Below are 11,506 nucleotides of genomic sequence, written 5' to 3'. Positions count from 1 at the left end.
TGACATCTGTGGAGGCAACACGAGCTGGCAGCACAGCAGATCTTCTCAGTGCAGCATCAGAGGCATGAGGTCCTCCCTCCTGAAGCTCAGAGGAGATTTGCTTACCACCTCAGCTGCGCTCTTCCAAGACCAATTCACTACCAGAGCTCCTATGTCCAAACCCAGACTCTTCACCAGTATTCCCACAGCTGCAGACAGCGCTGAGACTTCCTCATATTCTGCTGGCAGGGAGAAGGTAAAGTTGTTTGTGTGGCTGCCACCCTGTGAGCACCTGGATGTTCGAGAGAGCAGAACTCCTCTGCTGTGGTGTCCTGATGTCCCTTCCGTGCCTGCTCAGGGCTGTGCAGGCTGAGATGGCAGCAATGCCCTCTTGCCCGCAGTGGGGTGGCAGAAGCCTGGGCCATTGACCCCTCCATGGGGCCACACCTCCTCTCGTGGCTTGTCAGCTTGCAGGGTTGAGGAAGGGGGAGTGTGCTTTGGGTTTGTGTTTTATTGTCTCATTTTCTCGTCGCTTACAATTGGCAGTCGGGAAAACACTCCTCCGAGGTCTCTACTTACTCTGTGAGAATGGATCAAGACTTTCGAGCTGTCAGGAAAAGATATCCTCCTTTGACAAGTTCTGATGGTGGCTCTAAGAATAACACATTTCCTAATGGTCAGGACGCTTTTCTTTTCATAGATGTTCTACCTCTGGAGAAAGCAACATTCTTTTGAGAAAGAGAAAATGAATTTTGAAGAACTCTGAGAAGCGATTCTCAGGCTTCCTTTCCTAATTCATCAGTGTATTTCTGATCCTAGAGGGTGAGCTCTGTGAGGTACCAACATTAGCAGAAAGCACCCAGTTAAAAACCAACCTATAGGGTAGATGCTAAGAAGAACAAATTAAAGATACAAAGCTGCAATTGCAAAGTTACTTGGGGAGTACAGATTTTGCATTATTGACAGTCTGTGATTTCACAACATTGCACAGTCAGCTCTTTGGCAGTCCTGAGTCATTCCCCACTGATCCAATGAAACTACTCTTCTGCTTGGAATTGCCTATTGTTTTTGTGGGGTTTATGGAGAAATTTTTGTATGGGCTAGACATGAAGGGTTTTTTTCAGAATTTTTCAAACTCAGCAGCAAAATCCTAAAGGGGAAGCTCTCCTTATATACATATGACAGTCTTATTTATTTGTGAAAAGGAGTCTCAAACTGCTGAGCACACAGGTTTATGGAAAAGGGCTCTCCTGTGTTGCTGACAATTAGTATATTTTTCACTTGCAAAATGGTGCTTTCTGCTAATGCTACGGTATAGTAATCAAAAGCACCTAATCCAGCTGATTAATAATTCCCTGTTGGGCTTTGCTGACCAAATGAATACAATTAATAAGACATTTCAAGTAGGGAATTTCCTGCAAATACTGATATTTGTAGACCTTAAAACTATGCTATCTAAAATTACATATCAAATGAAGAGAGATCTTATTCCTTGGTGCATCTAACTGAGACCCATTGTTGATGTGTGGCAGGAGAGATTTTATTCTACAAGTGCAGGTAAGCTTTTCACTCAGACCTCAGCTTTAGAATCAAATTAATTGTGTGATCAAAGCATTTCTCTTTTGCATCCTCCCAAAGAAGCCTAGCAAAAAATAAGTCCCTTAAGCAAGTTGGCTCATGTAGGCAATGGTAACAGGTGCTATGGGTTGTTGTTGAGATGTTGTTTGTTTAATATTAATCTAAAATAATTTAAATGGCATCATAATAGCCTTATTTTATGTCTCTTATTTTGATTTTAAAAATCAGCGCATTCCCCTTAGTGCAGTTAATAGGGTCAGCCTGTGAGCCTGTGCTGGTTACCATGCCTTCAGTCATGTGGAATCCAAACAGCCATTATAATTTGTTTCTAAACAGATCAAGAGCTATTTACCATCTCAATGTTTTGTGCACAGCTGGGTGTCTGGCAAACATCCAATATCCATTAACATTTAAAAATTAGTCCCATAATGCATCTTTTCCGTGGCTTGAGGAGTATACACACTGACACATGTTGGGAACCAATTATATTTGCACGACCATTAGTCTGGCTGCATTCAACTTCCCAGTAAATGAGGGCTAATTTAGTTTCCAGAATGGTGTATCTTAAATTCATGCAATGACCTTAGCAAAAGCAGAGTATCTGAAGATATAAAGAGGAAGGAAATGTTGAGAAAGAATAATGCTTCCTTTTTTTCTGCCTAAACCATAAGAGTAGATTATTATATGACTGTTTCCAGTATCCATGCCTGGCCTTAAAGCCAGATTCCTTTAATTCAATACTGCTACAGTTCATGAGCAGGCTTTGGTTGGGAAGAAATCACACTAATCTGGTAAGCTAGCACACCCTCCTTGCTCAGATCAAACCTGCTAATGGACTTTTTATAATAGCAATTTAGACCTGCCTGTAGCAGGTCTAACTCCTCGGGTTCCCAACTGATTTTAAGTGTTCTATTTTCCTACCAGCAGGAAAATAAGAAATACAGATTTCACAGTAAGTGCTGTCTACACTGCTTGTGAAATATATTCTAACAATGCCATGGAAGTGAAATGACCCTCACAATTGGAAGTTTGGCATAGAATTTTAATGAAAATGGAGAAATACAAAAATATTTTGAGAAGTATATTTGCCAAACCTCTGCTGCCATGACAAATTCCTTCAGTAATATCAGAGGTGAAATGGGATGTCTGGCTTGGGGAATGAGTGTGTAACACCCTTCCTTGCAGTGTGCCAGCTCAGCTCTCAGTAATCAGGTTCTAGACTGATTGACTTCTGCTGCTGTAGCACACTGCACGAAGCTCCTCTGAGCTCACCCAGTCCGTGGCAGGCTGCTTAATAAAGCTAAATTGCTCCTACAAACACAGTACTATTCAGCAGCCTTTTAGAATTAAGAGCTGGTTTAAAAATAGTGGTTTTTCCTAACACTTTTGTGAACTAGTTAGAAACTCAAGAAGGCAGGAATTTTCTAAATGGCTGTACAGCAATACAGTGCAGCCAGCCTCCAGGTGAGGGGTCTGTTTCCTCCTCCAGCTGTGCACATCTGCATTAACTCTGTCCTCTTGGCACGGTTGTGTGAATGGAGCTAGCTGTGGCATTCTCTCTGGAGGGAGGCTGCAGGTTTATAAACAGCTCTGAAGTTTAATGTATAGAAATAGTTATTTACATATGTTTAAAATGCAGTATTTAATATATAAAATTTATTCTTCTGTTACATCCATATAGTTCAGAGTTAGCCTTTGTCAAGTATTTCTTTTTCGTATCAGCACTTTTTCCTTTTACTTTTTGTGCAAGAAAGTATCTTTCAGTGAAAGAGCCTGTTCTTGAAACTGCCCTTTTGGAAAAGTTCATTGTACAGTCAATATTTACAGGTGCTGTTTCTACTGTCTTCCTCTCAGATGACATTGCTTTTTATTTTATTGCTTTCAGTGAAGCCCATGCTTGTAGTCCCTGACAATAATACATTTTCATGCATCATTGGCAATACAAGGCTTCATTTAGACTATTGATTTACGTTCTTATTGTATTAGGACTTGTTAGTGTTTCATACCTTCTTATTGTTTGGTGATTGACCTTTGCAGATTTACAGTACATAAGCAATTAGCCAGTAATAGGTTAAATTACTAAAGAAGATTCCTATCAGATTTGGGGGATTCACAAATCTATCATGGTGTGGTACTGTCCATTTCTTTATTTATATTCCACACAGCTGTAGTTACAAGCTGAATTCTGAGCACAGTAAATCCTGCTGAAGACTCCTGAATTCCATGCGGGAAGAAGATGATGCGTGGCGTGTGCACAATTTGCTGGGTAAGTGCGTAGGGATGGGAACTGGCAGAAAGGTTGAACCCTTTTCCCTTTCTGTCTTGACAGTCTCTTGTTTTTCACCTGTGGATTTAACAAAACAAAACTAGAGCTAATTTTAATTTTTAATTAAAGTCAATAGCTTATGTTCATTCTGATGTACTTGGTATAAAGAAGAATAGAAGTAAATGCAGAAAGTTGAAAGAGAATTGCATTTCTTCAGCTTAATTATTTAGTTTCCAACTAAGAAACAGCTCTGCAGACGTCGATTATCCTTCAGGGATATCTCAGAAGAAGTGAGCAATTAGCTTGATTTTCTGTTGAATATGTAGCTTGTGACTCAGTATGGGATCTATTAAAAAGATGATCGTTCCTTTTAAACTGTGTCCTGATATACATGGAGCGTGTTGCTGAGGATAAAAGTCAGTGCAGTAATCCAGTCCATCACCATGTGAGACACAGCTTTTCTGTCTTGCTACACAACAGACAGTGAAAATTTCAGGTGTTCTGAGGACTGTAAGAGAAGAGTGGAAGAGGAGGGTAATGCTCTCCTGTTAAAAGGTAGCCTGGCATACTGCTTAACAGTTTTTACAGCTTTGAGCACGCTTTCCCCTAGAGGCAGAGTCTAAAAAAAGAGCAACATTTCTCTGGTGGGAAAAAAAAGTCTCTTTGCACCCATTTCTGCAGGAAAGCAGCGACTGTTCTGCCCCCACCAGCCCCGAGTCATGGATGGGGCTGTGAATGGAAATCAGCAGCTTGGGGAACTCAGGCAAGGCTGTGTGGGAAGGGCTGTGGAGAGGGGCAGCAGAGGGTGTGGTGCATCCTGCTGCCATCCAGCCTTCCCAGGGAGCTCAGGGCCTCACAGGCTCAGTGCTGGGTCACCACCCACACCCAGCACCATGGCCCTGCCACAGACTGCACCAGGCACTGATAAGAGGGAAGCAGGAACTGGAAGGGATATTTGAAAGAGTTGCATGATAAGCACATTTTCTAAATTCCATCAGTGGTGCAAACTTGTCTGTGAGAGCATGGACTTTGCTGCCACTGCCCTGCTTCCAGATTGCTGCTGCTGGATTGAGAATGCCCAGACTGTGGAGCTGGGGGTTATATGTCTGTTGGCACTTCTGTTGCACAGCTGGCTGGAACATATAAACTCACAAAGTGCCCAGATTTCACACAGAGAGAGCAGAATGCACGTTTGTGCAGTTCATGTGTTCAGAGTTTTTTTGGTTGTAGTTTTTGTTTGTTTGTTTGTTTTGATTGGTTTATTTAGTTTGGTTTGTGTGTCTTTTATTATGACATTCAAATTTTACTACAGGGGGATACTGGAGGATTTGAGTTTAAAATGAACTTTAAGTGAGTTGCACGAGGATGAAGTTTGCAGATGTACTGAATGTACTGCCAGATTTCCTGTACACCTCAGTCCCACTTTGAGCACCTCCACCTGTCAAACTGTGCTCCTCCAAATGCACACTGAGCAGATGCTCAGCCCTTGATGGGCCTAAATTAGTAGGCACCTGTATTTCTGACATTGAAGCTTCCATGGTATCTGAAATCTTGCTTCTGGTCATGTTTAAAAGTGCCACAGTCCTGTCAGGACTGAGCAATGTGGTACCTAACTTGTACCTTCATCTGCAGCAGGAGCTCAGTGCTTTAATGTTCCATGACAGCAAAACCTGGGTCTCATCCCTTCAAGGCCAGACTGCTCTGAATCTTTTCTGCATCTTCCCAGCATACTAATGGAAGGGAGGAGCAAACCTGAACTGTCCTCTCTTTCCCAGAATTGTGGAAGGATGTTGAATTTGCCTTTTGCCTTTCTGCAGCTAATATGAAAGAGGCCACATGAAAGAGGGCCCTGTGCACTGGTGTGACTGTCACTGGTGTGGGCACTGGTGACACATGCTGTGGCACAGCCCCTCTGCTCCTGGCATGGGTTTCTCCAGCCTACACGTGGTGCACAGCAGCCACCCTGGTCCTGTGGAGCATCCTGTGCTCCTCCACTCCAGCCTGGGATGGGCTGTCCAGCCTGGGGAGCCACGGCATGCAGCTGCTTGTCAGACTGGACACAGGTCTTTCTGCATGGTTACAGTTCAAGTTACAGCTCATCTATGTAAGAATACATATAAGAAATGCTCACCTTTATTTATCTGCACTGATTATGCATCATGAAAGCTACTGGTGCAAAACAGCCTGTTCTGATTAGAGATATATGTGTGTGTGTGTATATATATATATATATATATATATATATATATATATATATATAAAACAGCAGGTAATCAAGATGACACCTACTCACTGTTTATATGTTGCACAGCAAAAACCTCCTGTGTGGTTTCCAGGGCTAGCTGCAGTCCAGAAGCAAATTAGGTACTTTCTTTGTGGCCAGGAGCCCAGACTAATAAACTCTGCAGACCTAACTTTTCATGCAGATGGATTGTGGCTTCCTGCATTATGTTTCCATTTGTATTGAAAATTACCCTGGATCTGGCATCACCGGATCTCTGCCAAGGCTAATGGGCCTATCCAGGCACACGCTGACTCCTGAAGAGCTCCTTAACTCCTTCTTGCATTGCCATCCCAGTGCTGAGGAGCAGCCCAACCCAGGACCCTGAGCTTTTTTTTTTTTAATAGTTTTATTTGTATTTGTTTTTGTTTTTTTATTTCAGAACCTTTGTGGCTCTGCTGGCTTTGGGAAGGTGCTGTGCTCCACCAATGCAGTGAATGTGGGGTGATTCAAACATGATAGCTTTAGCCAGCTGAGCAGAGACTCAGGGAAAAGGCTGTGCACTGCCCAGGAAGTCTTTCCATCCAGCCATCCTGGTAACAGACAGAGCTGAAGGGATTACCTGTGTCCTTGCTTCCCTGAGGCTGGTGTACCTGATATTGGGAATACAGGGCATCTCTCAGGCAGTGTCTGACCAGAGAATGTGGTCCCTGGGTAAGGTGTGGTGAGGAGTCAGGGAGCAGCACAGACCTTTTGTGAGTGCCAAGCTCCAGGCTCTGAGCTGGCTGCTCTGCCAGAGGGTGTCATGGGTGGAGTGGGAGCTTCAGACAAAGTGGATTTAGAGAAGCCCTTCTGTTGAGCCACAAGGTGCAGGAAGGACTCCCTTGCTTTCTAAACTCCTTCTCACAGAGGAGTCTGGGAGTGGCTGGATCCAATCTTAGCCCAAGACTTTGCCAACAGTCTAAGGAATTAGAGAGGTATGATTCTTCTACAACTTTGTCCCACAGGATTAAGGATGGTAAAACAGACATATTTATATAAAAATTAATTACTTATTATGATTAATGGTTAGACAAAAAGATCTTAATCTGAATTATTTACTACACAGTATTGAAGATAAATCTTACTAGTAAAGATATTGTGTAGTATGCTATATCAAAGCAATTATATTTAAGCTAGCAAACCCCAATTATTGAGTGATGATACTCACCCACACCAATGACTGTGGGCAAATCTCTTCCTCTCATCCTGTAGGACTAACCTTGAAGGGCAAACCCACCCAAGGGAGGAATCTCCACACACAGCCCAAGAGGGGGTGTGTTAGAAGAGCCTGCTGATAAAAGTGGGACTGGACTTTTATAGTATAAAAGTGATTGACTGTCAGTCATACGTCTCCAGGAAAGCTATGGCAGCTTGGAATTTTTTGACAAGGATACTTTACCATATGTGCCACACCTTCACTATCAGGATGTCCAGCTTTGAAGTTGATGAAGTTTTACCAAAAGCCACCCCCTCTCAGTTCACCACTGACAGCTTTGTGAAGTAGGGCACTATTGGAGTTGTGTTACCCCATTCCAGGCAGAACATGCTGCTGTGGAGGACAGGGCAGCCCAGAGCCATGTGGGCAAGGGCTGGCCACCATCAGGAAAATGCCAGGAGACAGCTGGGTGCATGAGATGTCTGTGAAAGGCAGACACTGCAAAAAGCCCCATTGAGCAGAGGCAGGGTCTGCCACAGCAGTGGGTTGCTGGCAGGGCAGGAAGAGCCAGCTGGGAGCATCCAGCCCTGGGCAGCAGCAGGGAGAGCCCTTCCCATGGAGAAACACACCAAAGAACCACGGCCAAGGCAGGCAGGGCTGGGCTTCACTGGAGGTTTGAAGCTCTCTAAGTGCACTGCTTCTGCAAGTCTTGCTTTTACATCTTAAACAAGGAACTAAATTAGTATGTAAGCCATTACTCTGTGTTTATGCTGAAGTGTTACAGTGGAAATGTTCTGACCCAGAGAACCTAGAGTATTCATTTTTCTTGAATGCTTTTGTAGGGAAATAAAACTATATGTTATTTCTTATTGTATGTCTGAGAGGCTATACAAGAGAGTTAAAATTGAAGGGCAGGAAGAATTTTAAGGAATAGGACATCTGTCTGTTCAGAATGATTGCAGCTTAAAGATAGGACACTACATTTTTACTTCAAGCATCACTTCATTGATATTTCTGACATTTTGGAGGAAAAAAACCCCAGAGATCTTTTCAGTCCATTGGAAAATATCTTCCTGCTTTTACCTTATTAATAAAAATATTTACCACTGTGCTGAAAGACATTTCATAGAAATATGTATATGTGCAAACACATAAATAAAGATTAATCTTTATTAGTGACAAAATAGGGAAAACAATATGGCAAACACAACTACTGTAAATGGTACAAATCCATTAAAGACAGTGAATACCTGGAGGATGCTTTTGTGTTGAATGGAAGTTCACCCAACTTAAGGTTGCCTCCAAATAGAAAACCAACCCAAGAGTTTGGATTTAACACTGACTGGACAAATCATATTTCTCCTTAATTAGGCTCAGCTGTGAAGGAGAGGAAAAGAAAAGGGTCAGTGTGATAAGCTGTGCAATGCAGTAATTGGATCAAGCCAAGACAGTGGTGGCCTTTAGGAGCAGCAGAAGAGACATGTAAGCAGGTTGGCATCTGCAAATTTTTTTCTGTATAGAATTGCCTCAAAACAGTTTTTAGTTTTCTTCAAAATAGGACAGGCAGAAAAACTGGTTAGTGGCTTCTGAAAAATTGTCATATTTTACTTCTCAGCCTAGTAGGATGTGGGAAGATTTTTACTCAAAGACAGAATTTTCATGCCCAAAATTTATCATGAATTTTTGGGAGCCATCTTCAGTGTTACTTAGTAGCTTAAGGAGGTTTGGAGGCTCTGAGTTTTGAAGTTAAATACCTACAAGAAGAGCCAGGTGACAGCTGCACAGGTTTGGTAAATCCAGAGCAGATGGGGGGGTCAGTGCAATATTTGAAACACAGATATCCTCTGTGGGTCGTTTCCAGCTCTTACCCAGAATTTGTGGAGAATATCTTCAGGTGTGACAGAAGCCTGCGATCCTTGTGGAAATATGAATTTTTTTTAGTGGTAGGGGGGCACAGGAGTGGCTTCTGTGAGAAGTTTCTAGAACCTTCCACCATGTCTGACAGAGCCAATCTCTGATGGCTCTGAAGATGGACATGCTGCTGGCCCAGATAGAGAGGTTGGTAACACCTCTGTGATGACATATTTAAGAAGAAATCCAAAGCAGCACACACGCAGGTTTTTTCAGGGGTGGCAAAGTGTCTCTGCTGGGCCATCCCCGGTGCAGGGGTTGGCAATGCACCACTGCCACCATCGCAGCATTGCCTTGCCTGCCCGGCCACCCCAGCCAGCCCCACTGCAGGTGACAGGGACACGTGGCAGCTTCTCCTCCCCTGTGTCCTGCAGGAGGAGAGGTGTTAAACAGCACCTGCACCGCGGTGGTGGCAGCAGAAACATGGCAAAGGCTTCCCCAACAAGGAACCTGGACGGGATCGACCTCCCGGCACCGCAGAATCCTGCGGGAATCCCTGGATTGCTGGAAATCATTGGCAATGGTGCCTACAAGCAGCAGTTTCTCTTCTAGTCAGAGGAGAGGATGAAGTGAGGACGTGATGTAAAACAACGTGACGACACCAAGGGCAGTGGAAAAGAGAGGGAAGAGCTGCTTCAAGTGCTGGAGCCGAGATTCCTCTGCAGGCCGTGGTGAAACAAAATGTCCCCTTGTGGTGTGTGAATGAGGGACGCAGAGATCCACGCACAGCCCACGGGAGGAGTGCTCATGCTGGAGCAGGGGGTGTTAGAGAGAGCTGTGATCCTGTAGGAAACCCAAATAAAGAGAGAAGGTCTCTGCTTCCAGAGATAGAGAGGGGCCTTGTTTCCAAACTAGAGCAGCCTATCCTTGGAGGACTGCACCCCGTGCACGACTGACCCACAGCACAACAGTTTTGGGAAGATTTGTGTGTGGGAGCGACCCCATGGCATAGCAGAGAAAAAACTCCTTTTTTTGCTGGCCCTGAGTGAACAGAAGATCTTGGATGATGAAGTGACCAAAATCCTGCACACTGTCTTCCTGCACTGTCGGTGAGGAGGAGGGGGGGAAAAGGTCTTTTAAAGGCTTATTTTTACCTCTCAATATCGTCCTCTGACTCTGTTAATAATAAATTTACTTTATACATTTAAATTAGAACCTGTTTTGCCCTCAGAGTGTTTTTTTTCTCCAAATCCTTATCTCACTCATGAGCCCTTTGTTAATCATTTTTCCCTCTCCTCCTGTAGCAGGAGAGAGTAAGCGAAGAACTCTCATGGGTGCCTGGTGTTTGGCCAGTGTCAAACCATGACACTGATGATTTTTTTTTTTTCCCCCTTGATTACATATTAATTGGATTTCAGGAATAAACTTCATTGTGAAAACAGGATAAATTTAGTTTATAAACAGAAGTGTTTGGGCTAGACAGCTCTAATCCAGGTGCAACTCTTTCCTATGTTAACTTCAGTTCAGACCAGATACAAATCAGCAAAAATTTGGAAGATAAGTGTCCCGTCCTGTCCATTTCATGTTATAGATAAAAGAACTTTCCTTAAAGGTTTGAATTTGACACCCATTTTTCTACTTGCAGTGTACTTCTAAGACTATATCCTGCCTCTTGACCTTTCTTTTATAACTCAGCCCCCAAAAGGCTAGAACTGGCCAAGGCAGAGTAACTTTTAACAACGTTGGAAAATCAAAAAGGTGATCAGATTTTAGATTGGCAATTATTGGCAATTATTTAGATTGGCAATATTTTATAGGGGTTTTTTTTTGTCCTCTTTAAAAAAAAACAGGTTTAGTAATAAAATCAGCGTTATGCTTGTTTAGCATGCCTGTGATACTATGGAAGGAATTTTGGCGCTGGTCAAACTGCAGCTATGCAGAAAATACATCACAGCACATTGCTGGGTGCTGTAATACTTGCAGCTCCGAGTAAGAAATAGTAAGAGAGACCTCACCAACTGTCTGTGGCAGAATCAATCAAGTCAGCTCTGTCAGAAGGCTCTGCATCTACCAGGACTGGCCATTTCATCTGCTGTTTCTCACTGGTTGTTTATAGATTGCAAGGTTGCATCAGGTTTCTTGGCTTTCCATGCACTAAGTACTTTAAACATATCACAGAAAAAATTCTCAAAGTGCTGACAGTGTCATTCTTTTTTTTTTTTTTTTTTTTCATTCACCAACTAAATATAATATTATCCACTGGATAAAAATGACTGACATTTCTCAGATTGCCACCAGCAAAATTCTTGAATCCCCAAATACCTTAACATAATTAAGTTATCTTCCTACAATTTCTTCAGGGATCATAGTGGTACTACTGCTGAGTTTCCCAAGGAAACTCAATCTAGATACT

Source organism: Cyanistes caeruleus, chromosome 9, assembly GCF_971803275.1.
Source record: "Cyanistes caeruleus chromosome 9, bCyaCae1.hap1.1, whole genome shotgun sequence".
NCBI classification, from domain to species: domain Eukaryota; kingdom Metazoa; phylum Chordata; class Aves; order Passeriformes; family Paridae; genus Cyanistes; species Cyanistes caeruleus.
This window is presented reverse-complemented; position numbering follows the sequence as displayed.